Source organism: Pleurodeles waltl, chromosome 1_2 (genome assembly GCF_031143425.1).
Source record: "Pleurodeles waltl isolate 20211129_DDA chromosome 1_2, aPleWal1.hap1.20221129, whole genome shotgun sequence".
NCBI lineage: Eukaryota > Metazoa > Chordata > Amphibia > Caudata > Salamandridae > Pleurodeles > Pleurodeles waltl.
Genome location: NC_090437.1, coordinates 320550338 through 320577723, shown reverse-complemented (window position 1 = coordinate 320577723; position 27386 = coordinate 320550338).

Here is a 27386-nt window from a genome sequence, read left to right as displayed (position 1 = left end):
AACTTAATTCAAACCAGATCATAAGCAATAGATGATTATTTTCCTAACTAACCACAAATTAGCATTACATAAGGAGCTTCATGTGAAAAGAATTTAGAAACACAAATATAGAAAAACACTTAACTCATTTATGTTAATTATATATATAACTAATAATGTGCAGCAATATAATTATTAGTTGCAATCGGTACCTGAAAAGCAAGAGAGACACAATTCACATTTAAAACATACATTACCACAATAGTAGTAACAGCAAATGATCAGCTTCCACGTGAGGACACCATCAACAGTTTTAGGCCTAACGACAGCTAATCTCGAAACTTGTCTACTCTCAAGGAACAACGAACCCACGGCTCACGCATTCCCAATGAACTTCAAACTCTCCCCCTTTCTCTAATTAGTCTACACAGATTATTATACCAAAATCAACTCCTGATTGGTCAATCTATGGGGCGTTTATATTTTGGCAAATCAACAACTAATTTGATGACTTAAACTTGACAAACCTGCGCTAACTATAACATTTTCTTTCGGTAGATACACTGTCCTTCCATCTTGTCTGTAACTCCATTGTCTCGTCCACCTCTCGCATATCTTGTTCTCAGGAAGAAACTTTCTATGCTACTTTACTTCCATCCTCGAGGAAAGACCAGATATTAGTAATATTATCAAACAATAGAACATTTCAGCTTATGCAACGCTCAGTTAATATATGACCTTGTAAGACATGTCACCTTAACCCACTAGGAGTAGCTGTGGATACATCTACACAAACTTGAAATCATTTAGGCCCTCATTACAACCCTGGTGGTAAATCCTGCTTTCCGCTGTGCAGAAGACCGCCAACATACTGCTGCGGCTGCGGAATTCCGCTACAGGTATTACGACCCACAGCTCAGAATCTGCCACAATACAGACACCCACACAAGTCCGCCACAGCAAAGGTCAGTGATAAACTGGCGATAGCAAAACCGACACCGTCCCGCCAACAGGAATATGCCCACACTATCATGACCCACGAATCAACGCGGCGGTCATTTCAACCACGTTAATCCATTGGCGGTTACACACCGCCACGCTCAAAATACACACACACTTACAAAACACAACCACATTGGACAAATCGAAATACACACACCTGATACACACACCACACCCACACACCCAATCCAATATAAAGCACACACCCACATCACCCACAAGCTCTTACTACCAACATTTTTAAAGAAGGCGAGAGAGAGAGACTACCTAAAACAACACCAGCATCCACAGATACACAACACCATCATTTACGCAACATCCACGCACCTCAAACAACACACACACCAACACATCCCCTCACACATCACAACAGACACCACCTCACACATCACCCACACCACATCATGGCACCCCAAAGACACCCCAGGTTCTCTGAGGAGGAGCTCAGAGTCATGGTGGAGGAAATCGTCCAGGTAGAGCCACAGCTATTCGGATCACAGGTGCAGCAGACATCCATTGCAAGGAAGATGGAGCTATGGCGCAGAATTGGCGACAGGGTTAACGCAGTGGGACAGCGTCCAAGAACACGGGATGACATCAGGAAGAGGTGGAACAACCTACGAGGGAAGGTCCGTTCCGTGATATCCAGACACGAGATTGCTGTACAGAGGACTGGCGGTGGACCCCCACCTCCTCCCCCACAACTTTACCACATGGGAGGAGCAAGTCTTCGCAATTATGCATCCTGAGGACCTCGCAGGAGTAGCAGGAGGACTGGACTCTGGTAAGACATATCTTTATACTACTTTATCCCCCAACCCCCACTGGCATGCCATTACATACCGCACCCTTACCCTCACACCCATCACCCCAACAACCCACAGATACCCCACTAACACAACCCACACATCCCAAAACCAAGCCCTGCATGTAACACAAATGCATGGACACCCATCACCAAAGCATGTCCAGTACAGAGACTCACTCATGCCCCAAAATCACCAATCACACAAGGACCAAGCCAATAATGCAACCACAGGAGTAGAGGGTCACTCACCCATTGCACAAGATGGCACAAACAGATATACTAACTATGCATTTACAACCCAACATGACCCCTACCCAACGTCACCGGACAGGAGGTGCCAGACATATCCAGTCCCCCCACAGAAGAGAACCACAGTGACGACAGCAGCTCTGCACGCCTGGATCAAGATGACCAGCCTGGCCCATCAGGGTCCTCGGGACAGTCGGATCCCCTGACACAGTCACAAACCACCACAGAGCCTCTCCCCTCTGGAAACACCACCACAGCACCCACCCAGCGGGCCCATACCTCTGTCCTCATGACACGTCAATCAGCAGTGTGTCCACCACTACAGGGAACCCAGGCAACCCAACTAACACATGTTGATCAGGGACCTGGGGGCAGTGGGCACACGGTTCAGGGGACAGACGCACAGGATAACAGGGAAGCTGGGAGGACCGCTGTGCGACAGGGGGAGGACAGGCCCAGGAAACCCACTCTCCACGAGGCACTCTCCAACATCATGGGAGCTTACCGCCATTCCCAGGAGACCATGGGCATGGTACTGGCCAAGTTTCAGGAGACCCAGTGGCTGCAGGAGGAACACAACCTGGGGATCAGGGAGGACTTGAAGTCCATCAACACCACCCTGGTCACCATTGCAGGGGTGCTGGCAGACCTTGTCAACACCATGAGGGACACAGTGGCACACCAACGGGCCCCTGACACTAGCCTGGACTATGAATAGCCCTCCACCTCCGCCGGCGCTAGTGGACAGGAGGCACCATCACAGGAACAACAGGCCACCAGCACCCCAGCCCCGGCAGATGGAGAATGACCCCACAAACGGTCCTTGAGATCCAGGAACACGTCAGAGAACATTGCCAAGACCCCCGCCAGGAAATAAGACCCCCCTGAATGTCACCCTTCTGTCCCACTATGTCACCCTGTCCATCCTTAAACTGCCATTGCTCCACTTCCTATGCACCTTTGGACCATGCACCTGTGAAACAAATAGACTGGTCTCTGCCATGGACATACCACCCCTCCACTTATTTGCACAGGAATAAAAACACTTCAATCACAAAACAATCTGGAGTCAGTCTGTGCTTTCACAAATGTGTAATTGCAATATCTATGTAATATAGCAATGTCAATTTACTTGTTCACATACCAATGTAACACAGCTGTAGGCAAGGAATAAACATAGCAGAGAGCACAAAGTGGGACCCAGATCTGTGAAATGGAAAGTCAAAGTGACAAGTCAGGGTCAGAGTGAAAATGACAGACTTATGCTAGCTCCAACAATAGTATGAGATGTGGGAAGCAGTGACATCTTCTTACCTGTGTCTCACTGGAAGTATTGCATGATGATGTTTTTTCAGTTGTCGATATCCTCTTCTTCTGCCTCCTCTTCTTCACTGTCCACATGCTCCACAGCTGTCACAAGACAACCATCTGGCCCATCCTCCTGCAGAAAAGGCACCTGGTGTCGCAAAGCCAGGTTGTGCAGCATACAGCAGTCCACGATTATCTAGCACACCTTCTTCGGTGAGTAGTATAGGGAACCACCTGTCAGATGGAGGCACCGAAATCTGGCCTTCAGGAGGCTGAAGGTGCATTCTATTATCCTCCTAGTTCGCCTATGTGTCTCATTGTAGCGTTCCTCTGCCCTTGTCCTGGGATTCCTCACTGGGGTCAGTAGCCATGACAGGTTGGGGTAACCAGAGTCCCCTGCAAATATTGAGGGACAACCGTTAGACATCCTCCAAACATGAGGGAATCTCCCATACCCAGACACCAAATGGAACTCTGTGGGGACTTTAGGCTCACCTATTAGCCACACACACGGTGCCTCTGGAGTTGCCCCATCACATAAGGGATACTGCTATTTCTCAAAATGTAAGCGTCATGCACTGAGCCAGGATACCATGCATTCACATGGGAGATGTACTGGTCTGCCAAACACACCATCTGCACATTCATCGAATGGTAGCTTTTCCAGTTTCTGTACACCTGTTCATTCATGCAGGGGGGACAAATGCCACATGTGTACCATCAATGGCACCAATAATCCTGGGGATATGTCCCAGGGCATGGAAGTCACCTTTCACTGTGGGGAAATCCTCCACTTGAGGGAAAATGATATAGCTGCGCATGCGTTTCAGCAGGGCAGACAACACTCTGGACAACACGTTAGAGAACATTGGCTGGGACATCCCTGATGCCATGGCCACTGTTGTTTTAAAAGACCCACTGGCCAGGAAATGGAGTACAGACAGGACCTGCACTAAAGGGGGTATCCCTGTGGGATGGCGGATAGCTGACATCAGGTCTGGCTCCAACTGGGCACACAGTTCCTGGATTGTTGCACTATCAAGTCTTTATGTGATTATGATGTGTCTCTCTTCCATTGTCGACAGGACCACCAGGGGTCTGTACACCGGAGGATGCCGCCATCTCATCACCTGCCCCAGCAGACGTGCCCTATGGAGGAGAACAGCGAGCAGAGAGTCATCCAGCACTGAGGTATCACAATGTGTTATTTGCAGAAATGTTATTAATCCGCAATGTGCCGGTATCTGTCTGTATTCCTGGCCTAGATAGGTGTGATGCAATTTTTATCCATCCCATGTGGCCCCCTGAAATGGCAGCTGCCTGACCTGTAAGGTGGGACAAGGGGATATGAGGTAACTGCGCTGGCGTTGTACACCGTCGCAGTGGGTGACCGAAGACCGCAGTGCAATTCTGCATTGGTTAACATTGGGCCCTATGGGTCCCAGGAGACAATGACGATGTACGCCGGCGGTGACGGTATGCACCGCCCTGGACGTGACCGCCATTTTCTGTCTGTTCGCTCACTTGATACCTGACCTTCAACAGAAGAGGACCTACACTGCAAGAGCTGCTGTGACCTGTGTCTGGAAGCGACAATGGCTACAGTGTCTGGGGAAAGGGCCCCTGCCTTCACTTCGGAGGAGTTGGACAAACTAGTGGATGGGGTCCTCCCCCAGTACACGCAACTGTACAGTCCTCCAGACAAACAGGTGAGTACACTGTGAGCATGCTGCATGGGCAATGCCTGCTTTGGGTGGTGTGGATCGAAGATACATGGGGGGGCTGAGGCCTGCATATGCGGATGGTGAGTGTATGTGCATCAGGGCATGGGTGGGAACTGGTGGGCAATGAGTATGACGGTCCGGACGGGTGAGTAATTTCCTTTCCCCCTGTACCATTCCTCCAGGTCACCGCCCACCAGAAGAAGGGTATTTGGTGTGCCATCGCCAAGGACGTCCAGACCCTGCAATAAAATATGGGAGGATCTGAGGCGCTGGAGCAAGAAGACGGCGGAGGCCCAGCTGGGGATGGCCTCCCAATGTGGAAGGGGTGCCCGTCGCACCATGATCCCCCTGATGTCCCGGATCCTGGTGGTGGCCTATCCGGAGTTGGATGGGCACTTGAGGGCATCACAGCAGCCACAAGGGGGTGAGTACACTCTCATTCAGCTGACTCTGCACGCGTTACGAGGTGTCTGGGTGGGGGAGGTGGGCAGTGGGTTCCCCTAGGCCAGGGCGAACTTGGTAGGCAAGGTACCTAATGAGGCAGGCTCTGTGGCACCCCAACCCCACTCGTGGTAATAGACATCTACACCTAGTCAGGCTCCTGTGACTTCCAGGTGTGCAGCAATTGTGCTTAGGCCTCATACCCCATGGTCATGTGAATTGTTTAGGAACTGAGTGCTGCTTCCTGTGTGTTGTGTCCGCCAACGGTAGTGGTGTTGCAAGCACTGAACATGTTTTTCTTCTGTCTTTCCCCTTCCTTTTTGTGGTCTCCCTGTTCTTGTGTGCAATAGCATCATCAGGTGGAGGAGCATTGGCACCGGAGCAGGAGGGAGCTGCAACTTACTTGGCCCTGGAGGGTGAAGCAACGGAGTCTGAAGCCACCAGTGGGACGGAGGGTGAGGAGAGCTTCACGGCGGGGACAAGAGCAGACACAAGTGACAGCGACTCCTCCTCTGATGGGAGCTCCCTTGCAGTGGCGGGCACCTCGGATCCCACCGCATCAACAGGTACAGCCACCATCCCCCCTACCAGGACCGTCCTCCCAGCAGCCCCTCAGTGTGTGTCCCGTGCCCGCTCACCCAGGAGGGTGGGCAGCTCCTTCACCCCAGGCACCTCAGGCCCTGCCCCAGTCTGCCCTGCTGCCTTCAGTGAGGAGGCTATTGACCTCCTGAGATCCCTCACTGTTTGGCAATCTACCATTTTGAATGCCATCCAGGGTGTTGAGAGGCATTTACAACAAACAAATGCATACCTGGAGGGCATACATTCTGGGCAGGCGGCCCACCAGAGAGCATTTCAGGCTCTGGCCTCAGCACTGATGGCAGCCATTGTCCCTGTGTCCAGCCTTCCCTCTCCAACTTTCTCCACCCAGACCCAATCCCCTGTACCTCAGCCTATCCCAAGCACACCATCAGACTAGCATGCATACACATCAACACACAAGAGTGGACATGGCAAATATAAGCACCACACATCCCACAGGCACTCGCACACGTATCATCCACATGCAGACACAGCAACAGCCACTGTCTCCACTGTGCCCCCCTCCTCCAAGTCGTCCTCCTCCCTCCCTGTCTCATCTCCACTCACACCTGCATGCACTACATCCTCAGCCATTACCTCCATCACCAGCACACCCATCACCACACACTGCTCACGTGCAATCACCATCCCCACTACCATTCACACATTCCCTGTGTCCTCTCCCAGTCTGTCTGTGAGCCCTCCTCCCAAAGTACTCAAACGCAGGCACACACCCACCCAACAGCCATCCACCTCACAACAGCCTCCGGCCCATGAACCTTCCCCAAATTCAGCAAACGTACACCTCCTACAATCACTACCTCTTCCTCCACTACCAAACCCCCTCCATCATTCCATCCCAGTGTGTCTAAAAAACTTTTCCTTGCAACCCTTGACCTCTTCCCTTCACCCCATCTCGTCCTTCCCCTAGGGCCAGGCTTTCCAGGTCCCAGCCCAGCACCTCAACCACCAAATCCCCAGCCACAGTGGTGCCAGCAACTGCGGGCTCATCGAGTTTGCCACCCATCAGGGCTGCCAGTGTGCCACGAAGCAAGGGCAAGGACATTCTGCCACCTGCCAAGGTGAAAAAGGTGCCCACATCCCAGAGGGAGAAGCCAAAACTACCAGCCACCAAGGGCTCAGCAAAAACAAAAGGGGATAGTGGCAAGACAACTGCGACACCATGAAAGGTGGGGAAGGGACAAAACCAGAAGAGCAGGTCAGGAGAGGGCATGGTGTCATTGACTGAGGGACCAGTGTCACACCTTCTGTCCACGACCACACCAACCTGTACGGCGGCGAACACCGCTAGCTGCCCCACCACCACAACCGCCACCTTCACCACCACCTGCACTGCCACCTGCACAGCCACCGGCACATCTACAGCCTCAGCGACAGTCTCCAGCCTATTCCCCAGTGGGCAGCCGACCGTGGCTGCAGGAGACATCCTGCTGTGTCCCTCAGCAGGTGCTGACCCATGCACCACCGCCAATACCGCGGCCACAGACACGGCCGCAAGCACTGCCACCGGCCCCGCGACATGCTCGGACAGTGGCACCACCGATGGAATGGCTACCATCCCCAGTGGTCAGTCGTCCGAGGATGGAGGAGAGTTCCTGGACCCTGGGCAGCTTCCATGAGGCATGACTTCCATCACTGTTTGCACCTGCAGGTGGAAGGCAAAGCCGCAGCAGTGTGGGGTATGTCGCTGCCTCCATGGCGTATCATGCTACCTGTACCTCAGCAATCTCGTGGCACACACACCCCGGTGAGGGAATTGTACCGGCCACACTGCACATGGTGCACTCTGGGCACCATGCCCCCTCCAGAACCAGTGGGGAGATACATCCAGTACCTCAGTCCTTGGCAGGATGAAGCACTCTGGGCACCAGGCCCCCTCCAGAACCAGTGGAGAGATACATCCACTACCTCAGTCCTTGGCCGGATGAAGCACTCTGGGCACCAGGCCCCCTCCAGAACCAGTGGAGAGATACATCCACTACCTCAGTCCTTGGCCGGATGAAGCACTCTGGGCACCATGCCCCCTCCAGAACCAGTGGAGAGATACATCCACTACCTCAGTCCTTGGCCGGATGAAGCACTCTGGGCACCATGCCCCCTCCAGAACCAGTGGAGCGATACATCCACTACCTCAGTCCTTGGCAGGATGAAGCACTCTGGGCACCAGGCCATCTCCAGAACCAGTGGAGAGATACATCCACTACCTCAGTCCTTGGCAGGATGAAGCACTCTGGGTACCAGGCTCCCTCCAAAACCAGTGGAGAGATACATCCACTACCTCAGTCCTTGGCAGGATGAAGCACTCTGGGCACCAGGCACCCTCCAGAACCAGTGGAGAATGACATCCACTTGAGAGACTGTGGCTTTGCACTCCCCAGGATAAAGCAGTGGGCAAACCACCCACTGGAGAGACTTGAGAGACTGTGGCTTTGCACTCCCCAGGATAAAGCAGTGGGCAAACCACCCACTGGAGAGACTTGAGAGACTGGGGGTTTGCACTCCCCAGGATAAAGCAGTGGGCAAACCACCCACTGGAGAGAATTGAGAGAATGTGGCTTTGCACTCCCCAGGATTCAGCAATGGGCATGGAGCCCCCTCTTGCAGCAGTGGCGCCGTGCATTCATCTGGCTGAGGTGCCCCCCTCCCCTTCCCCTGAGGTGCCAGTATATTTTCAACCTGATGCCCCAGCAGTGTTCTCTCCGTTTCCAGTCAGGTATCTAGTGTGGGCTTCGCCCATGCATTTTGGGCCCAGTGGTCCACAGACAATGATTAGTACACTATCCGGACTTGTGTAATTGGTGTATATATTTGTATATACTGACTTTTGAACTTTCACTATCTGATTATTCATGATTACAATCGTTACAATCATTTACTTTTGTCCTTGCGTTCTTCCAGGGGGTAGGGGATGTATATGTAATGTTGCTGCATGTATTTGTGTGTATGATGTTGTGAACAAGGGTGGGGGTGGAGTGTTGCGTGTGTGTGTGTGACTCTCTTTTCCCTCCTCCCTCCCCCGTGTTGTAGGTGCAGTACTCACCGTGGTCGTCAACGGCGTCTGTCCTGCTCCTGATACAGAAGGAGGAAGAGCAGCATTGGTAACACCTGTAGTTCGGGCTCCATGGCGTCCTGGTTCCTCATTGGGTGTCGAGAGGTGAGTGTTTTCCCTTCTGTGTACTGTTTCCGCCGTGCTTTTGATAGTGTTGGTTCCGCCCCGGAAAAGGTGGCGGATAGGCTTGTTGAAATACAGTGGGCGGTACTTTGCCTGTCTGTTGGCGGTTACCGCCGTGGTGTTTGTTTCTACCGCAGTGGCGGTCTGAGTGTTAAAGTGGCTGTCTGTGTTGGCGGTTTCCGCCATGGTCGTGATTCCATTTTTTTTCCCGCCGGCTTGTTGGCAGTATTACCGCCGCTTTAACACCGACCGCCAGGGTTGTAATGAGGGCCTTATTATTTTGAAGCTTCAAATCATGGAAAATAACTACAGCATCTGAAGATAATTTTGCTCAACCAAGAACAGATAAACAACAACTTTAAAAGTTTTCTCGTTTTACACATTAGTTCATCACTCGTTACTAATATGAAAACCATTAATAAACATATTAGAAAATTCACCTTCTCACACCATCCCTGCCGGGAATATGGTTCCCGCCAACATGATGGTGGTTGAGCTTGCAACCAGCCATGGTGATTATGAACTACAACCCCTCTTTCCGCCAGCCTTTTTGTTGAGGGGAACCTGCCATGAAAAGGCTGGAGAAAAGGACGTGCTGGGGCCCCTGGGGGTCCCTGCACTGCCCACGACTATGTCGAGCCTCCCTGTCAAGCACTATTGGAATGTGCACTCTCTGTTTTGCAGACAGTGACCATTCCAAGTGTACTGGAGTATTTGGATATTGGCCTCAGCTCCCTTACGGGATCTGAGGCCAATGTCCTAACACTGTTCGAGCTGGTCAGCCCGGCGGTAACGCGTATTACAATGTTCCCATCGGTCAGCCCGGCAGGAACATTGTAATACGCTTGGGGGAACATCACTGCTATGGCAGTGGCGTCCTCCCCGTGAGTTTAGTAGTCCTGTGGTGGGACCGCCAAACTTGTAATGAGGCCCTAAGTCATAAAAGTCAAGCAATTGTCAGTTATCCTAAAATGAAGTGGTATGATTGTTCCAAAGACTGTGCCCTTAATATCTAGGAGTGCATCCTCCTGAGCACTCCCTACAGGTTGGTGGAATCTGGAGTAGCAGGAGATTCTCTGACCTCAAAGATCCAGATGGGGTACATTAGTAGCAGTAGCTAGGAAAGCCGGAACAACAAGGACAAAAGAGGACTTATCCAGCAAGCAAGGACATTTTGATTAGAACTCTTGTCTCTCAGGCAGCCAAGCCAGTACGGGTCTTTGTGTACCTCAGTAACATGGTCAGATTTGTGCAAGTTCCTATCAACTCTCTACAATATTGCATACTCATTTGATCGTTTGTCAAGGTGCCACTGTTTTAACAGTCTAGAAATGAGAAGACAAATGACCCAATCACTGAGGCATGGGATTCCTTTAAAGGGGTAGTCAGGCTCTTCTTAAGAATATATAGCATATGACAGAAACAAGAATCCTCCTTTCAAGAAAGAAAGCCAGCAATCACACCTTACTGGCTGTCAGGAGGTATACTAGAAGATTACAGAGCATTGTCCCATTGATCAGCATTGATCAGCTTTGTTCCCTACAACCAGCAAATTGATTTTCTTGGTGCTGAGCTTCAGGAATTTGTGTCCATGCTATTAATGGAGTTATTTACAAGGGCAAAATCAGCTGCACTAGACCATAAAGTCAGATACAGAGAAGCGATCAAGCAAAACCCTCCACCACATCTCATTAACCCAGGGAAGTATGAACTTCATCAAGGACAATGACCAAGGCTGTTTTTGCCTCTTGTCTGAGGCAAAAGGTCAAGAACATTACATTATTCCAGAAAATCTGCATCCTTGCTCCCAGTTATTTCCAACAGGTTGCCCAAAGTGGGTTGGATGGTCACAGCTTGATAGTTGTTTAGGTTGCGAAATGTCCTGAACCACGACTCCGGAACAACAATGTAATCTACAACGCAAGCGAAACCGCGCTTGCTGGAACGACTGCCATTTTCTCTGCCTTGACCACGCATGTGCTGAACTACGCATCTGGTGGTTAAGACAGAGAAAAAGGCAGAGTGGATCAGGAGAGGACGTGGGCTGGTAAGTGGGGTTAGGGCAGGGTTGGGTGGTTAGTTTTTAAGAGTGGGGATGGATTAAGGGTTTGGGGCAGGGGTTGGGGGTCAGGGTAGTTTTGTTTTCAGGGGCAGAGGTAGGGGGATTGGGGTAGTTTGGTTTTTAGGGGTGGGGGATCAGGGTAGTTTGGTTTTTAGGGGTGGGGTGGGAGGATTGGGGTAGTTTGGTCAGGTAAGTGGGGTTGGGGCAGGGTTGAAGGTTAGTTTTTAGGGGTGGGGTGGATTAAGCGCTTGGGGTGGGGTGGAGGGTCGGGGTAGTTTGGTTTTTAGGGGTAGGGGTGGGGCAATCACTGTAGTTTGGTTTTTAGGCTAGGGGTGGGGGACCGGGGAAGTTTGGTTTTTAGGGGCGGGGTGAGGGGGTCAGGGTAGTTTTTTTTTATGGGCATGGTGGGGGTTGTTTGGTGTTAGGGTGATTAGGGGAGTCAGGGAAGGTTTTAGGGCTTGGGGGAGTTTTGGGGTAGTTTGTTTTTTTAGGGGCAGGGGTGGGGGCTTGGGCTAGTTTTGTTTTTAGGTGTAGGGTGGTGGGGTCCGGTAGGTTTGTTTTTAGGGGCAGGAGTGGGGGTCGGGATAGCTCTGTTTTTAGGGGTGGGGTGTGAGGGTCGGTGTCGTTTGTTTTTAGGGGTGGTTTGGTAGTTTGGTCAGGTAAGTGGGGTTGGGGCAGGATTGGGGTAGTTTTTATGGGTAAGGGGTAAGGGGTGGATTAAGAGCTTGGGGTGGGGCTAGGGGGTCGGGGTAGTTTGGTTTTTAGGGGCAGAGGTGGGGGGCTCTGGGTAGTTTGGTTTTTAGGGGTGGGGTGGGGGATCGGGGTAATTTGGTTTTTAGGGGTGGGGTGGGGGATTGGGGTAGTTTGGTCAGGTAAGTGGGGTTGGGGTCGTTTTTAGTGGTGGGATGGATTAAGGGCTTGGATTGGGGTTGGGGTACTTTGGTTTTTAGGGGTGGGGTGGGGGGATCGTGGAAGTTTGGTTTTTAGTTGCAGGGTGGTGGGTTCAGGGTAGTTTGGTTTTTAGGGGTGGGGTGGGGGGATCGTGGAAGTTTGGTCAGCTAAGTGGGTTGGGGCAGTGTTGAGGGGTAGTTTTTAGGGGTGGGGTCGATTAAGGGATTGGAAGTGGGGGGAACGGGGTCGTTTTTTTTTTTAAAGGGTGGGGGTAGGGGTATCGGACTAGTTTGGTTTTTAGGGGTGGGGTGAAGAGATCACAGTAGTTTTGTTTTTAAGGGCGGGGTCGAGGGTTGTCGTTTTTAGGATGGCTGGGTGGTTAGAGAAGGTTTCAGGGCTCAGGGTGGGTGAGGGGTGTTGGGGTAGTTCTGTTTTTAGGGGCAGAGGTGGGGGTTGGTATTTTTAGGGTGGGTGGGGGGTTCGGATAGTGTCAACACCAGGACAGTGCGCGCTCTACGGGCAACATAATGCAAAATGACAAACCTTATGCAATGTAACAAGTTATGCATTGTGTGCTGATATTGCATTTTAACTTTTTGCATTGCAGGTATTTATCTTGAACTGTCATTAATGCTGTGTGTAATGTATTGTTCATTTTCAAACTTGTTAATTTTCAAGCCTTTCCTGCAACCTGGCTGGGTGTGGCATGTGGGCGGGGCTTGGGTCTATTTAAGGAACCCAGCCCAGCTCCACATGCTCACTATTCAGAGGTCCCGGTGCAGAGCAGCAGCATTTTCATGGGCTCCGGTTCCGGAGGCCTACTTGGACATTTCCTGGCCTTGTCCTCATTATCTTGCTCCGTTTTCTAGAAACATTTGAGTTTTGGCTTTGTGATTTACAGTGTGTGCGATTTATTCTTGCCATTTAACCCTTGCAGTTGGGATCGGTAGAGTGCGCGATCATTTCAAGGCATTTGAATCCTGATGGTTGAATCGGCAACAGTGTGCGCGATTCATTCTTGGCAATTAACACTTGCAGTTCGCATCGGCAGAGTGCGCGATCATTTCAAGGCCTTTGAATCTTGATGGTTGAATCGGCAACAGTGTGTGTGATTTATTCTTGCCAATTAACCCTTGCAGTTCGGATCGGCAGAGTGCACGATCATTTCAAGGTATTTGAATCTTGATGGTTGAATCGGCAACAGTGTGCGCGATTCATTCTTGGCAATTAGCTCTTGCAGTTCAGATCGGCAGAGTGCGCAATCATTTCAAGGCCTTTGAAACTTGATGGTTGAATCGGCAACAGTGTGCGCGATTCATTCTTGGCAATTAACCTTTGCAGTTCAGATCGACAGAACGCGTGATCATTCCAGGTACGTGAATCTTGATGCGCAGTCTGGCAATAAGGTACGCAATAACTTCTGGGCAATTGAATCTTGAAATCTAGAACAAACAGAGTGTGATCTTTCTAGACAAAACAAGTTTAGTCAGTTTGCATATGCTACAGTGTTATTCATGAATCCTATTGCAGTTAATTATTTGGGAACAAAAGTACTCATTGATTCTTGTTGTGATGTAATTGCTATGCTAAGGATTAACTTGAGTGAGTTCCATGTTCAGAGCATATGAACATGAAAAAAGGTCACGTTATTGAAAAGTTCTTGATCTCTCATGTTGTTAGAGCATAAAGAATTAAAAAACAAAGTGTATGCAGATTAATGTGAATAACCTTGCTATTGTGTTCTTAACTCTTGCTTCCACATGTCTCCTTCCCCACTGTTCCCAACCAAAAACCCACCCCCCACTTGGCCATTCTTTAATTCTGTGCTATGATAGCTAGCAGAGTTTGGAGCTGCCAAGAGGTGGACATATTGGGAACAGGCGCAAATCCCAAGGATCTGGTTTCGCTGACAGAATAGTGAGCCCACAAATTATCATCCTGGTCTGTGCTAGGTTTTCAATATGGCCACATTGGACAAGTTACTTAAGGTAATTACGCAGCTTCAATTGGATGTAGTTGAATCTAAAAAGATAGCAACCAATCTAGCAGAAAGGGTGGATAAATTACAAGGCAAAGTGGGAAAGAAGGGGCAAGGTCCTCTGGGTGCGGGTTGGCTTAATCCTCCTCCTCAAAGTCCAGGAGGGAATCCTCCAACTAACATATCACTCACGGTTCCCACACCCATTCCTTTGACTCCCCCAGAAAGGTTTTCAGGTGACCCTCAGAAAGTACAATCCTTTTTCACTCAAGTAGAATTGCATTTCACCTGTAGACCAAACACCTTCCCTGATCCCCAATCCAGGGTGGCCTTCTTGATTTCTTATTTGACTGGAGACGCGGCCACCTGGGCAATCCCTCTCGTACATCAAGATAATCCTTTTGCTTTATAACTAGAGAGACTTTGTCAGAGAATTTGAAAGTGTTTTTGATTGAAGAACAGTTACTCTGTTCGCAGACCGAGAACTGTTAGAATTGCGACAGGGGAAAAGGATCTTGTCTCTTACTTGGCTAAATTTAATCGGCTCGTAGCAGAAACAGCATGGCCTGAGGAAGAGAGATCAGCCCTGTTCTATCAAGGACTCAAAGATTAATTAAAAGACATTCTTGCACAGATTGATCCTCAACCCATGGATTGTCAAGATCTGATAATTCTTGTTTTAAGATTAGACCATCATCTTGCAGAACGACGTGGAACACGTGAAAAGACTGAGAAAAATTCCTGGCGTGTTCATGAGCATAGAGAATCACAAGTTCAGGGGAATCACAGTCCTGAACCAATGGAAATAGGAACCATCAGGCGGCCCTTAACGAAAGAAGAGAAAGATCTATGTAGAAAGAACGGACAATGTTTGTATTGTGGTCGAAAGGGCCATTTCCCTCAAGAATGTCCAGCAAAACCAAAAAGTAAACAAACCCCCACCAAGAAGGTTGCAGCAAATGCACAGATCTATCAGGAAAACTAGAACATCCAAGATGTAAGGAAGGGTTGCTTTTGGGTGTAACTGTGGACCCTTCACAAGATGATAAAAAGGTTTTACTCGAGTCAAGACATTTAAAATTAGATCTAGAAGTACTGGTAAAACAAAAGACTTATCTAAAGAAAGTCTTGGTAGATTCCAGGGCTACTGGTAATTTTATCGATGCACAATTGATTCAAACATGGGGGATCCCATGTAAGAAGAAGAAAACACCAGAAATAATACAAGCCATAGATGGAAAACTCCTAGCTGGAGGTCCGATGAATCTACAGACCTTCCCCTTGTCTGTGATCTGTAAAGGGGGAAATCAAGACACCAAACATGTAGAAAAGATAATCTTTGATGTAATCCATGCTCCTCAGTATGGAATTATTCTAGGAATGCCATGGTTAAGTTACCATAATCCTTTAATAAACTGTCAAGAAAGGAAAATCAAGTTTTCTTCATTTTGGTGTAAAGAAAAATGTCTCCAAACATCAAGTGTCACAGATACCCACAAATCCCACATATCTACAGCCGCTGAAAAAGATGTAACGCTGCCTTTGCACTATTCATCCTTCCTTGATGTTTTTGATGAAAACAAAGCAGGAACCTTGCCACATCACAGACCTTATGACTGTCAAATTGATCTGACTCCTGGCGCTATACTCCCTAGTTGCCATGTGTATGCCCTGTCTGAACACGAAAATCAATATCTAAGAAACTATTTAGACACATTTCTAGCTAATGGATTTATCCGCCCTTCCAAGTCTCCTGCAGCATCTCCTCTTTTTTTTCATTCCAAAGGCTAATGGGGATCTTAGGACTTGTATATACTATAGAGGGCTAAATAAAATCCCAATAAAGAATAAATACCCATTACCCTTGATCCCTGTCCTGTTGGATCAAGTTAAAAAGGCCAAAATGTACACCAAGTTGGACTTAAGTGGAGCTTATGTCCTTAGAGAATATCTAGATCTATTTGCAATAGTTTATATTGATGACATTCTAATCTATTCTGATAACGAAGTCAAACATGTACAACATGTACAAATAATTCTCACAGCCCTTCGGAAAAATCATTATATTGCAAATTGAGCAAATGTGAATTTCATGTTACCACCGTTGAATTTTTAGGGGTCATTCTTACCCCCCAAGGCATGGTCATGGCAGAAAGAAAAGTGCAAGCAGTATCCGATTGGCCAATCCCAAAAACTTCTCGCAGGCAGTGGCACCAATCACCAAGTTATTACGAAAGAAAGAACCATTTGTATGGTCTCCAGAAGCTGACAAGGCTTTTTCAATCTTAAAAGAAGCCTTCTCCACCGCCCCAGTCTTGACTCACCCAGATACTGACTTTCCATTCATAGTAGAAGCAGATGCTTCAGATGTGGGAATCGGTGCAGTGTTATCACAGCGCAACACAGATACCGGTCAGGTACACACTGTAGCTTACATGTCCCAAAAACCAAACGAAGCAGAACAAAATTATGTCATTGCTGAGAAAGAACTTCTAGCAATACGTGATGCCTTTAAAGAGTGGAGACACTGTTTACTAGGCACCAGATACACCACTACAGTATACACAGATCATCGTAATCTCCAGTTCATGAGTTCAGCTAGACTTTACGGAGGATGCTGTTTTTTGCCTAGTTTGATTTTGTGGAAACCTTTCGTCCCGGTAAAGACAATCGCAAAGCGGATGCCTTGTCCAGACAAGACTCTACCATGTTACCCACAGTCCAGCCCCCACAAGCTATCATTGCTCCAGACAAAATCCTTTGAATGAAAATATTCGTAACTCTTTCACCATCGAAAAATGGCAGAAGTGGGCTCAAGCTAACACCAAAAGATCAATCAAACAAGGCCTACCTTTTCATGATGCATGTTTATTTGTTCCTACCACCAAGTTGCGCAAATTAGTGTTTCATTGGTTGCACGTTATACCTACGGCAGGTCATCCAGGTATTCCTAAGACACTTGAACTAATCCAATGATATTTTTGGTGGCCTACTTTGACAAAAGACGTTAAGCAAATGGTAACTAACTGTGAAGTTTGTGCCCGTACCAAGACAAGTCATTCAAAACCAAAAGGACTGTTACATCCTCTCCCAACTCCACTGCAGCCTTGGGAACACATATCAGTAGACTTTATCACAGGAATGCCAGTTGTTCAACATCACTCAGTAATCCTTGTGGTGGTAGATAGTCTCACAACATATGCCCATTTCATTGCTTGCAGGAAATTGCCTACCTCCAGTGAATTGGCAACAATACTTTTAAATCAAGTGGTCCGTTATCATGGCTTACCAAAAGTAATTCTTTCCGATCGAGGATCACAATTTGCCTCTAACTTCTGGAAAATATGGTGCAATACGCTACAAGTTACATCTATATTATCTACCAGCCATCATCCTCAAACGGATGGCCAAACTGAGAGACTTAATCAAACTTTGAAACAATATTTGCGTGCTTACGCTGAAAAAGCACTCCATTCTTGGGTATCAATGCTTTGGTTAGCTGAACTGGCCTACAATAACTCGTATCATACTTCTACTGGAGCGACGCCCTTTTTCGGTCTATTTGGTTATCACCCAGATACTTTGCCAATCACAATTCCACAAGAAAGTTCACTTACACCGGCAGTGTCAGAAACAATACGACAACTCCATCAAACCCAGAAACAAATCCAACAACATCTGAACAAAGCCAAACAAAAGTATAAAAAATTTTATGACAAAAAGTATTGTGGGGGACCACAATATAAGCCAGGAGATAAAGTGTGGCTTTCCACACATCACATTGAGTTCAAGAAAAGACATATGTTTAATCCCAACTATATAGGTCCTTACACAATTCTTCAACAGATCAATCCAGTATGCTACAAACTACCGTTACCAAAATGACTACGTATTCATCCAGTGTTTCATACTTCTCTCCTGAAAAGAGCTTTCCAGAAAACTCGCTCTCGGCCAACTTCAGTACTGGTACAAGGAGAACTGGAATACGAAGTAAAACAGGTTTGTGATTCAAAATTTAGAGGTTGTACCCTCTGGTATTTAATATCTTGGGAAGGGTACGGTCCAGAGAATGACTCATGGGTCTCAGCATCTGATATTCATGCTCCACGACTAGTGCAGCGTTTTCACCACCTAATCCCAGACAAATCAGGGCCTAGTGAGCGTTCGGGAGGGGGGAGTACTGTCAACACCAGGACAGTGCGCGCTCTACGGGCAACATAATGCAAAATGACAAACCTTATGCAATGTAATAATTTATGCATTGTGGGCTGATATTGCATATTAACTTTTTGCATTGCAGGTATTTATCTTGAACTGTCATTAATGTTATGTGTAATGTATTGTTCATTTTCAAACTTGTTCATTTTCAAGCCTTTCCTGCAACCTGGCTGGGTGTGGCATGTGGGTGGGGCTTGGGCCTATTTAAGGAACCCAGCCCAGCTCCACGTGCTCACTATTCAGAGGTCCCGGTGCAGAGCAGCAGCATTTTCCTGGGCTCCAGTTCTGGAGGCCTACTTAGACATTTCCTGGCCCTGTCCTTACTGATCTTCAAGCAGGGAGGTAAGGCGGAGTTCAGGGAAATTTCCTCAACTCCGTTTTCTAGAGACATTTGTGTTTTGGCTTTGTGATTTACAGTGTGTGCGATTTATTCTTGGCATTTAACCCTTACAGTTCGGATCGGCAGAGTGCACAATAATTTCAAGGCATTTGACACTTGATGGTTGAATCGGCAACAGTGTGCGCGGTTCATTCTTGGCGATTAACCCTTGCAGTTCGGATCGGCAGAAGGTGCGATCATTTCAAGGCATTTGAATCTTGATGGTTGACTCGGCAACAGTGTGCACGATTCATTCTTGGCAATTAGCTCTTGCAGTTCGGATCGGCAGAGTGCGCAATCATTTCAAGGCATTTGAATCTTGATGGTTGAATTGGCAACAGTGTGCATGATTCATTCTTGGCAATTAGCCATTTCAGTTTGGATTGGCAGAGTGCGCGATCATTTCAAGGCATTTGAATCTTGATGGTTGAATCAGCAACAGTGTGCACGATTCATTCTTGGCAATTAACCTTTGCAGTTCAGATCGACAGAGCGCGCAATCATTCCAGGTACTTGAATCTTGATGCGCAGTCTGGCAATAAGGTTCGCAAAAACTTCTGGCCAATTGAATCTTGAAATCTAGAACAAACAGAGTGTGATCTTTCTAGACAAAACAAGTTCAGTCAGTTTGGATATGCTACAGTATTATTCATGAATCCTATAGCAGTTAATTCTTTGGGAACAAAAGTACTCATTGATTCTTGTTGTGATGTAATTGCTATGCTAAGGATTAACTTGAGTTAGTTTGATGTTCAGAGCATACGAATATAAAAAAGGTCACGTTATTGAAATGTTCTTGATCTCTCATGTTGTTAGAGCATAAAGAATTAAAAAACAAAGTTCATGAAGATTAATGTGAATAACCTTGCTATTGTGTTCTTAACTCTTGCTTCCACAGGTCTCCTTCCCTGCTGTTCCCAACCAAAAACCCACCCCCCACTTGGCCATTCTTCAATTCTGTGCTATGATAGCTAGCAGAGTTAGGAGCTGCCAAGGGGTGGACATATTGGGAACAGGCGCAAACCCAGAGGATCCGGTCTCGATGACAGGTAGTTTGGTTTTTAGGGGCGGGGTGGGGGATCGGGGTAGTTTGTTTTTTAATAGTATGGTGGGGGGATTGGGGAAGTTTGGTTTTTAGGGGCGGGGCTGGGGTATTGGGGTAGTTTGGTCAGGTAAGTGGGGTTGGTGGGTAGTTTTGAAGGGTGGGGGTGTGGGATAAGAGCTTGGGGTGCGGATGGGGGGCTGGGGTAGTTTGGTTTTTAGGGGTGGGGTGTGGGATCAGGGTAGTTTGGTTTTTAGGGGTGAGTGGGGGGGATTGGGGTAGTTTGGGCAGGTAAGTTGGGTTGGGGCAGGGTTGTGGGGTAGTTTTTCGGGGTGGGGTGGATTAAGGGTTTATGGCTGGCTGGGGAGTGGGGGTAGTTTGGTTTTTAGGGACAGAGGTGGGGGATTGGGGTAGTATGGTTTTTAGGGGCGGGGTAGGGATCGGGGTAGTTTATTTTGTTAGGGGCAGGGTGGGGGTCGTTTGTTTTTAGGGTGGTTGGAGGGGTCAGGGAATGTTTTAGGGCTCAGGGTGGGTGGGGGTGTTGGGGTAGTTTTGCTTTCAGGAGCGGGGAGGGGGGTTGGGGTAGTTTTGTTTTTAGGTGTGCGATGGGGGTCGAGGTAGTTTGGTTTTTAGGGGTGGGAGATCAAGATAGATTGATTTTTAGGGGTGGGGGATCGGGGTAGTTTGTTTTTTAGGGGTGGGGGATCAGGGTAGTTTGTGTTTTAGTAGCGGGGTGGGGGATTGTGGAAGTTTGGTTTTTAGGGGCGGGGCTGGGGGATTGGGATAGTTTGGTCAGGTAAATGGGGTTGGTGGGTAGGTTTTAGGGGTGGGGGTGTAAGAGTTTGGGGTGCTGGTGGGGGACTGGGTAGTTTGTTTTTAGGGGCAGGGTGAGGGGATCGGGGTAGTTTGGTTTTTTTAGGGGCGAGTGGGGGGATTGGGTTAGTTTGGTCAGGTAAGTGGGGTTGGGGCAGGGTTGTGGGGTCGTTTTTAGGGGTGGGGTGGATTAAGGGCTTATGGCGGGGCTGGGGGGTCGGGGTAGTTTGTTTTTTCAGGGAGGTAGTGTGGGGTTGGGGTAGTTTGGTTTTTAGGGACAGTGGTGAGGGGATCAGGGTAGTATGGTTTTCAGGGGTGGGTGTGGGGGTATCAGGGTAGTTTTCTTTTTTTAGGTGTAGGGTGGTGGGGTTGTTTGTTTTTAGGGTGGTTGGGCAGTCAGGGAAGGTTTTAGGGCTCAGGGTGGGTGGGGGGAGTTGGGGGAGTTTTGCTTTTGGGAGCGGGTCGGGGCACTTTTGTTTTTAGGGGTGGGGGATCGGAATAGTTTGGTATTTAGGGGTGGATGATCGGGGTAGTTTGGTTTTTAGGGGTGGGGCGGGGGATCAGGGTAGCTTGGGGGGATTGGGGAAGATTTTAGGGCTCAGGCTGGGTGGGGGGTGTCGGGGTAGTTCTGTTTTTAGGGGCGGAGGTGGGGTGTTGGTTATCTTTAGGGTGGGTGGGAACTTTGGGGTAGTTTGGTTTTTAGTGGTGGGGTGGGGGATTGGGGAAGTTTATTTTTATGGGGCAGGCTGGGGGGATTGGGTAGTTTGGTCAGGTAAGTGGGGTTGGTGGGTAGTTTATAGGGGTGGGGGTGTGGGATAATGGCTTGGGGTGGAGATGGGGGCTGGGGTAGTTTGTTTTTTAGGGCAGGGTGGGGGGATCGGGTTAGTTTGGTTTTTAGGGGCGGGGGTCAGATTGGGGTAGTTTGGTCAGGTAAGTGAGGTTGGGGGAGTGTTGGGGGTAGGTTAGGGGGGTCGGGTAGTTTGCTTTTTAGGGGTAGGGGTTGGGGGATCAGGGTAGTTTGGTTTTTAGGGGAGGAAGTGGGGGGATTGGGGTAGTTTGGTTTTTAGGGGCGGTGGTGGGGGGATCGGGGTAGTATGGTTTTTAGGTGTGGGGCGATCAGGATAGTTTAGTTTTTTAGGGTGAGGCTGGAGGGGTCGTTTGTTTTTAGGGTGGTTGGGGGGTCAGGGAAGGTTTTAGGGCTCAGGGTGGGTGGGGGGTGTTGGGGTAGTTTTGCTCTTAGGAGTGGGGGAGGGGGAACGGGTAGTTTTGTTTTTAGGGGTGGGGGTTGGGCCAGTTTGGTTTTTAGGGGTGAGAGATCGGGATAGTTTGGTTTTAGGGGTGGGGGATCGGGTAGTTTAGTTTTTAGGGGCAGGGTAGGGGATCAGGGTAGTTTTGTTTTTAAGGGTGGTGGTCGTTTTTTTTAGGGCGGGTGGGGACGGTCGGTGAAGGTTTTAGGGCTCAGGATGGATGGGAGGTGTCCGGGTAGTTTTGTTTTTAGGGGTGGGGTGAGGGATTGGGGTAGTTTGGTTTTTAGGGGTGAAGGTGGGGGGATCGGGGTACTTTGGTCAGGTAAGTGGGGTTGGGGCAGGGTTTGGGATAGTTTTTTGAGGTGGGGTTGGATTAAGGGCTTGGGGCAGGGATTGAGGAGTCGGGGTAGTTTGGTTTTTAGGGGTGGGGTGGGTGGATTAGGGTAGTTTGGTTATTGGGGGCAGGGGCAGGGGCAGTGGTAGGGGGATTGGGGTAGTTTTGTTTTTAGGGGCAGGGTGGGGGGTCGTTGTTTTTATGGTGGTTGGGGGGTCGGGAAGGTTTTAGGGCTCAGGGTGGGTGGGCAGTTTTGCTTTTATGGCAGGGATGGGGGTTAGGGTAGTTTTGTTTTTAGGTTTGGGGTGGGGGTCAGGGAAGGTTTTAGGGCTCTGGGTGGGTCGGGGCATCGGGGTAATTTTGTTTTTAGGTGTGTAGTTTTGTTTTTGGGGGGTCAGGGTAGCTTGGTTTTTAGGAGTAGGGGATCGGGGTAGTTTGGTTTCTATGGGTGGGGTGGAGGGGATTGGGTAGTTTTTTTTGCAGGGGCGGGGTGGGGGTATCAGGGTAGCTTTGTTCTTAGGGGGTTGGGGAGTCAGTTGTTGTTAAAGTGGGTGGGGGGTCAGGGAAGGTTTTAGAGCTCAGGGTGGGTGGTGTTGGGGTAGTTTTGTTTTCAGGGGCAGGTGTGGGGGGATCAGCGTAGCTTTGTTTTTAGGAGTGGGTGGGGGGGTCAGGGAAGGTTTTAGGGCTCAGGGTGGGTATGGTTGTTGGGGTACTTTTATTTTTAGGGACAGGGTGGGGGGTCAGGTAGTTTGCTTTTTAGGGGTAGGTGTTGGGGGATCAGGGTAGTTTGGTTTTTAGGGGAGCAGGTGGGGGGATTGGGGTAGTTTGGTTTTTCGTGGTGGTGGTGGGGCGATCTGGATAGTTTTGTTTTTTAGGTACATGCTGGAGGTGTTGTTTGTTTTTTGGGTGGTTGGGGGGTCAGGGAAGGTTTTAGGACTCAGGGTGGGTGGGGGTGTTGGGGTAGTTTTGCTCTTAGGAGCGGGGAGGGGGATTGGGTAGTTTTGTTTTTAGGGGTGGTGGTCGTGCCAGTTTGGTTTTTATGGGTGGGAGATCGGGATAGTTTGGTTTTAGGGGTGGGGGATCGGGTAGTTTAGTTTTTAGGGGCAGGGTGGGGGATCAGGGTAGTTTTGTTTTTAAGGGTGGTGGTCGGTTGTTTTTAGGGTGGGTGGGGTGGGTCAGTGAAAGTTTTAGGGCTCAGGGTGGGTGGGTGGTGTCCGGAAATTTTTGTTTTTAGGGGTGGGGTGAGGGATTGGGGTGGTTTGGTTTTTAGGGGTGAAGGTGGGGGGATCGGTGTACTTTCGTCAGGTAAGTGGGGTTGGGGCAGGGTTTGGGATAGTTTTTAGAGGTGGGGGTTGGATTAAGGGCTTGGGGCAGGGATTGAGGAGTCGGGGTAGTTTGGTTTTTAGGGGTGGGGTGGGTGGATTAGGGTAGTTTGGTTATTGGGGGCAGGGGCAGGGGCAGTGGTAGGGAAATTGGGGTAGTTTTGTTTTTAGGGGCAGGGTGGGGGGTCGTTGTTTTTATGGTGGTTGGGGGGGTCGGGAAGGTTTTAGGGCTCAGGGTGGGTGGGGTTAGTGGGCAGTTTTGCTTTTATGGCAGGGGTGGGGGGTGGGGTAGTTTTGTTTTTAGGTTTGGGGTGGGGGTCAGGGAAGGTTTTAGGCCTCAGGGTGGGTGGGGTCATCAGGGTAATTTTGTTTTTAGGTGTGTAGTTTTGTTTTTGGGGGGTCAGGGTAGTTTGTTTTTCAGGAGTAGGGAATCGGGGTAGTTTGGTTTCTATGGGTGGGGTGGAGGGGATTGGGTAGTTTTTTTTGCAGGGGCGGGGTGGGGGGATCAGGGTCGCTTTGTTCTTAGGGGGTTGGGGAGTCAGTTGTTGTTAAAGCGGGTGGGGGGTCAGGGAAGGTTTTAGAGCTCAGGGTGGGTGGGAGGTGTCGGGGTAGTTTTGTTTTCAGGGGCGGGGTGGGGGTATCAGGGTAGCTTTGTTCTTAGGGGGTTGGGGAGTCAGTTGTTGTTAAAGTGGGTGGGGGGTGAGGGAAGGTTTTAGAGCTCAGGGTGGGTGGTGTTGGGGTAGTTTTGTTTTCAGGGGCAGGTGTGGGGGGATCAGGGTAGCTTTGTTTTTAGGAGTGGGGTGGGGAGGTCAGGGAAGGTTTTAGGGCTCAGGGTGGGTAGGGTTGTTGGGGTACTTTTTTTTTTAGGGACAGGGTGGGGGGTTGGGGTAGTTTTAGTATTAGGGTGTGGTACTGTTGTAAAGGCATGCGTGGTAAAGGCATTCGTGGTAACAACGCAGTTGTTGTTCCGACCGCGTTGTTCAGGCGTGCGTGGTTCTCGCATTAGTTGTTCCATCATACATTTGTTTGGGTCACATGGATCAAGGCTAGCCTTCTGCAGGAACAAAGAAGCATAATTCCAACCACCCATACAATGCTAAAAGTCAAAGAAGAATTAATGAATTAATGAAAGCGCTTTCGTAGATGGAAAACCAAATGACAAAAGTCTGAAGCAAAACTATAGGATAAACACTGCATGGGATGCCTGAGTTGATACTCAGGATAAGACATTTCAAATTATTTTCCAGCTCATCCTGAAGGAATCCCTAAGCACACTGGACCCTGCCCTGGAAAAGAGGTTGAGAATCCTATCCACACGGTTTTTACTACATATTTTAAGTATCTTTCACATTTCAACTAAAAAAGATGCAAAGCTAATCACAAAAAAGTAATAACGTAATGGTTAACTCATTGCCTTGGTAGAATGGAATATATATGTTGATCTTTCAGATGTTTAGAAACGTAATACCTTGCTTCAGTGCTGTGGTCCCATTGAAAGATTTCGTTCTCATAGAGGAGGTGAAAATCAATATCTGCAGCAGAGAAGGCAAGCACCAGAGTATCAGCAGGGGAGATTAAGGAGGGGTGCATTAAATGTACGGTAACATACCAAGAGCAATAAATGAATCTCAAGAAAACAATTTCGAATACATGACTGGAGCTGAAAAAGAAGAATATGTGGGCCTCGTCTTCATGAAGATGGTATGACAAATGAAACGAGAACATGATGTCATCAAGAGAGGTCGTATAGAGAGACAAAAAAGATATGGTACAGAAGTCAGCATTATGTAACACACACTAATAGTGGAGATGATGATTTCATGGACCAGGTGACAGAAAAATAGCTGCCAGTGAGGTAGGAAGAAACCCATTGGAGGACTGTTCTAGAGATACATAGATTATTTGGGAGGGTAGTATAGTAGGATATTACTAGTATCGAACACTGCAAATAGAACAAGGAGTATGGGGATGAATAAAAGGGACTTTTGGTGAGATGAGGTACTGAAGACAGCTAATCTGTGGGTGAAGAACATGGAAACAATATTGGATGGGATTAAGAAATACAAAATGGTGAGATATGGAAATAGGGTTGTCTATTATCTTGAAGAAGAAAGTGTGTTGGGATATTTGAAGGTAGTTCGAAGGGGAGAAGGGGGGTCAGGTATAGTTATACTTATGAAAAGGTAGGACCACTTCAGATACAAGGCATGAAGGGTTGCGACCAGATTCAAGAGAGGGATTGAATAGTGATGTGAAGCAAAGTAGAGCATTGAAAGGAGAGTGTGAGCAAAAGGTTTGATAATTTTAAAACTGAAAGGAGTAGGTGAAGCCCAAGATGATCAACAGATTTGAGTACAGGGACAAGGTCTGTAGGTAACCCAATAAATAAAACTGCATATATTTGTTTTCCAGCTCCAGGCTATTGGAGATTAATGTAATAGCTAACGTTGGAAACATAGGAATAGTTAACTATGCAGTGCATTCTGGTAGTTGCAACCTTAATCCCAGGAGCAGTCGGACTGCTGGCTTCACACCAAATAATCTGCCTAATGATTCAACATAATTTGAAAGAAGATGTTATGGTCCCTTGATCATAATATGTGAGCAATGGATTTATAGAGTTCTTAATTGAAAGGAAATAGGTGTGTTATATGAGAACATGAAACTCCTGAGATGGATGTCAACTGTACAATGAAGATCACAAACTCGGCCGCACAGTTAATCTTGGCTTGGAGAAAGACTCTATTTTGGACATTGTACTGATATTTCAAAGATCCAGAAAATTCAAAGAATGAAATGCAATGGAAGAACGAAGGTTAGTAAATAAGCACCAAAGCATGTTCAAGATTTAGTATGGGTTATTTATGTGAAAACCCCATTGTTGATTAGGCAAATGGGTCAATCCAAATGTATATTCTCAGGCATTGCTCTGGATCATGCGTATTTGTTGATAACCAAAGGCCACTTAGAAGCTAAGAAAAGCTCTCCAATTTTGAGAGAGGTATCATTTTGGTATCATAAGGAGCAAGATGTGTTGATGTATTGCTCAAGGTGTTTGTCAGTACACTGTTTCAACTCAATTCACATGAAGAGAGCACTGACATGACATTGGTCTGACTTACAAGTGGACTTTTCCAGCAGGTGGAGAGTTTGCCCTGCCCAAACTGGTATAATGAAATTACACCTCGAACATTTGTTTTGCCTCAATGAATTTTGTCAGATAGAATGAGTCTATTCAATAGCGAGTTGATGACGTATGATGTATTGGAAGGAAAGAAAGGGCTCCATGTAGCCTAACAGCCAAGTAGTTATGGAGGCAAATGGGCAGAATATTATAATCAGTGCACTGTAAATATTCTTAGGAAATGTGTGCAAGAAAACCATTCTGGTGGGTACAGGTACTGACAACACTATGTAGTACTACCTGCAGTCACTCCTAAAATTTCTTGCTTTGAGTTAGTGACGACAAAGAACAAGGTATTTTCATATAGAAAATTGATAAATGGTTCCACCACTCGTTACCACGTTGAGAACCTACAAAAGAACAAGGACCACTCCTTTGTTTATTTGCCGAGAAAAATCTGGAGAGGTTAGCGGAGAGTTTAAAAACTTGTTATGATATGAAAAATTCCCCAAATTATAAGCAATACAAGATCATATTATATTATACAATTTTCATTAAGACTAAAAAAATAAATACATAATAAATACTGCAAGTTTCTTCCTAGTTAGAGTGGTCATTTGTTACTATGGATAAAATGACTCCAAGTGTTTGTAAAATCCTAATAGAAACAAGATAGTAGGGCTGATAAAA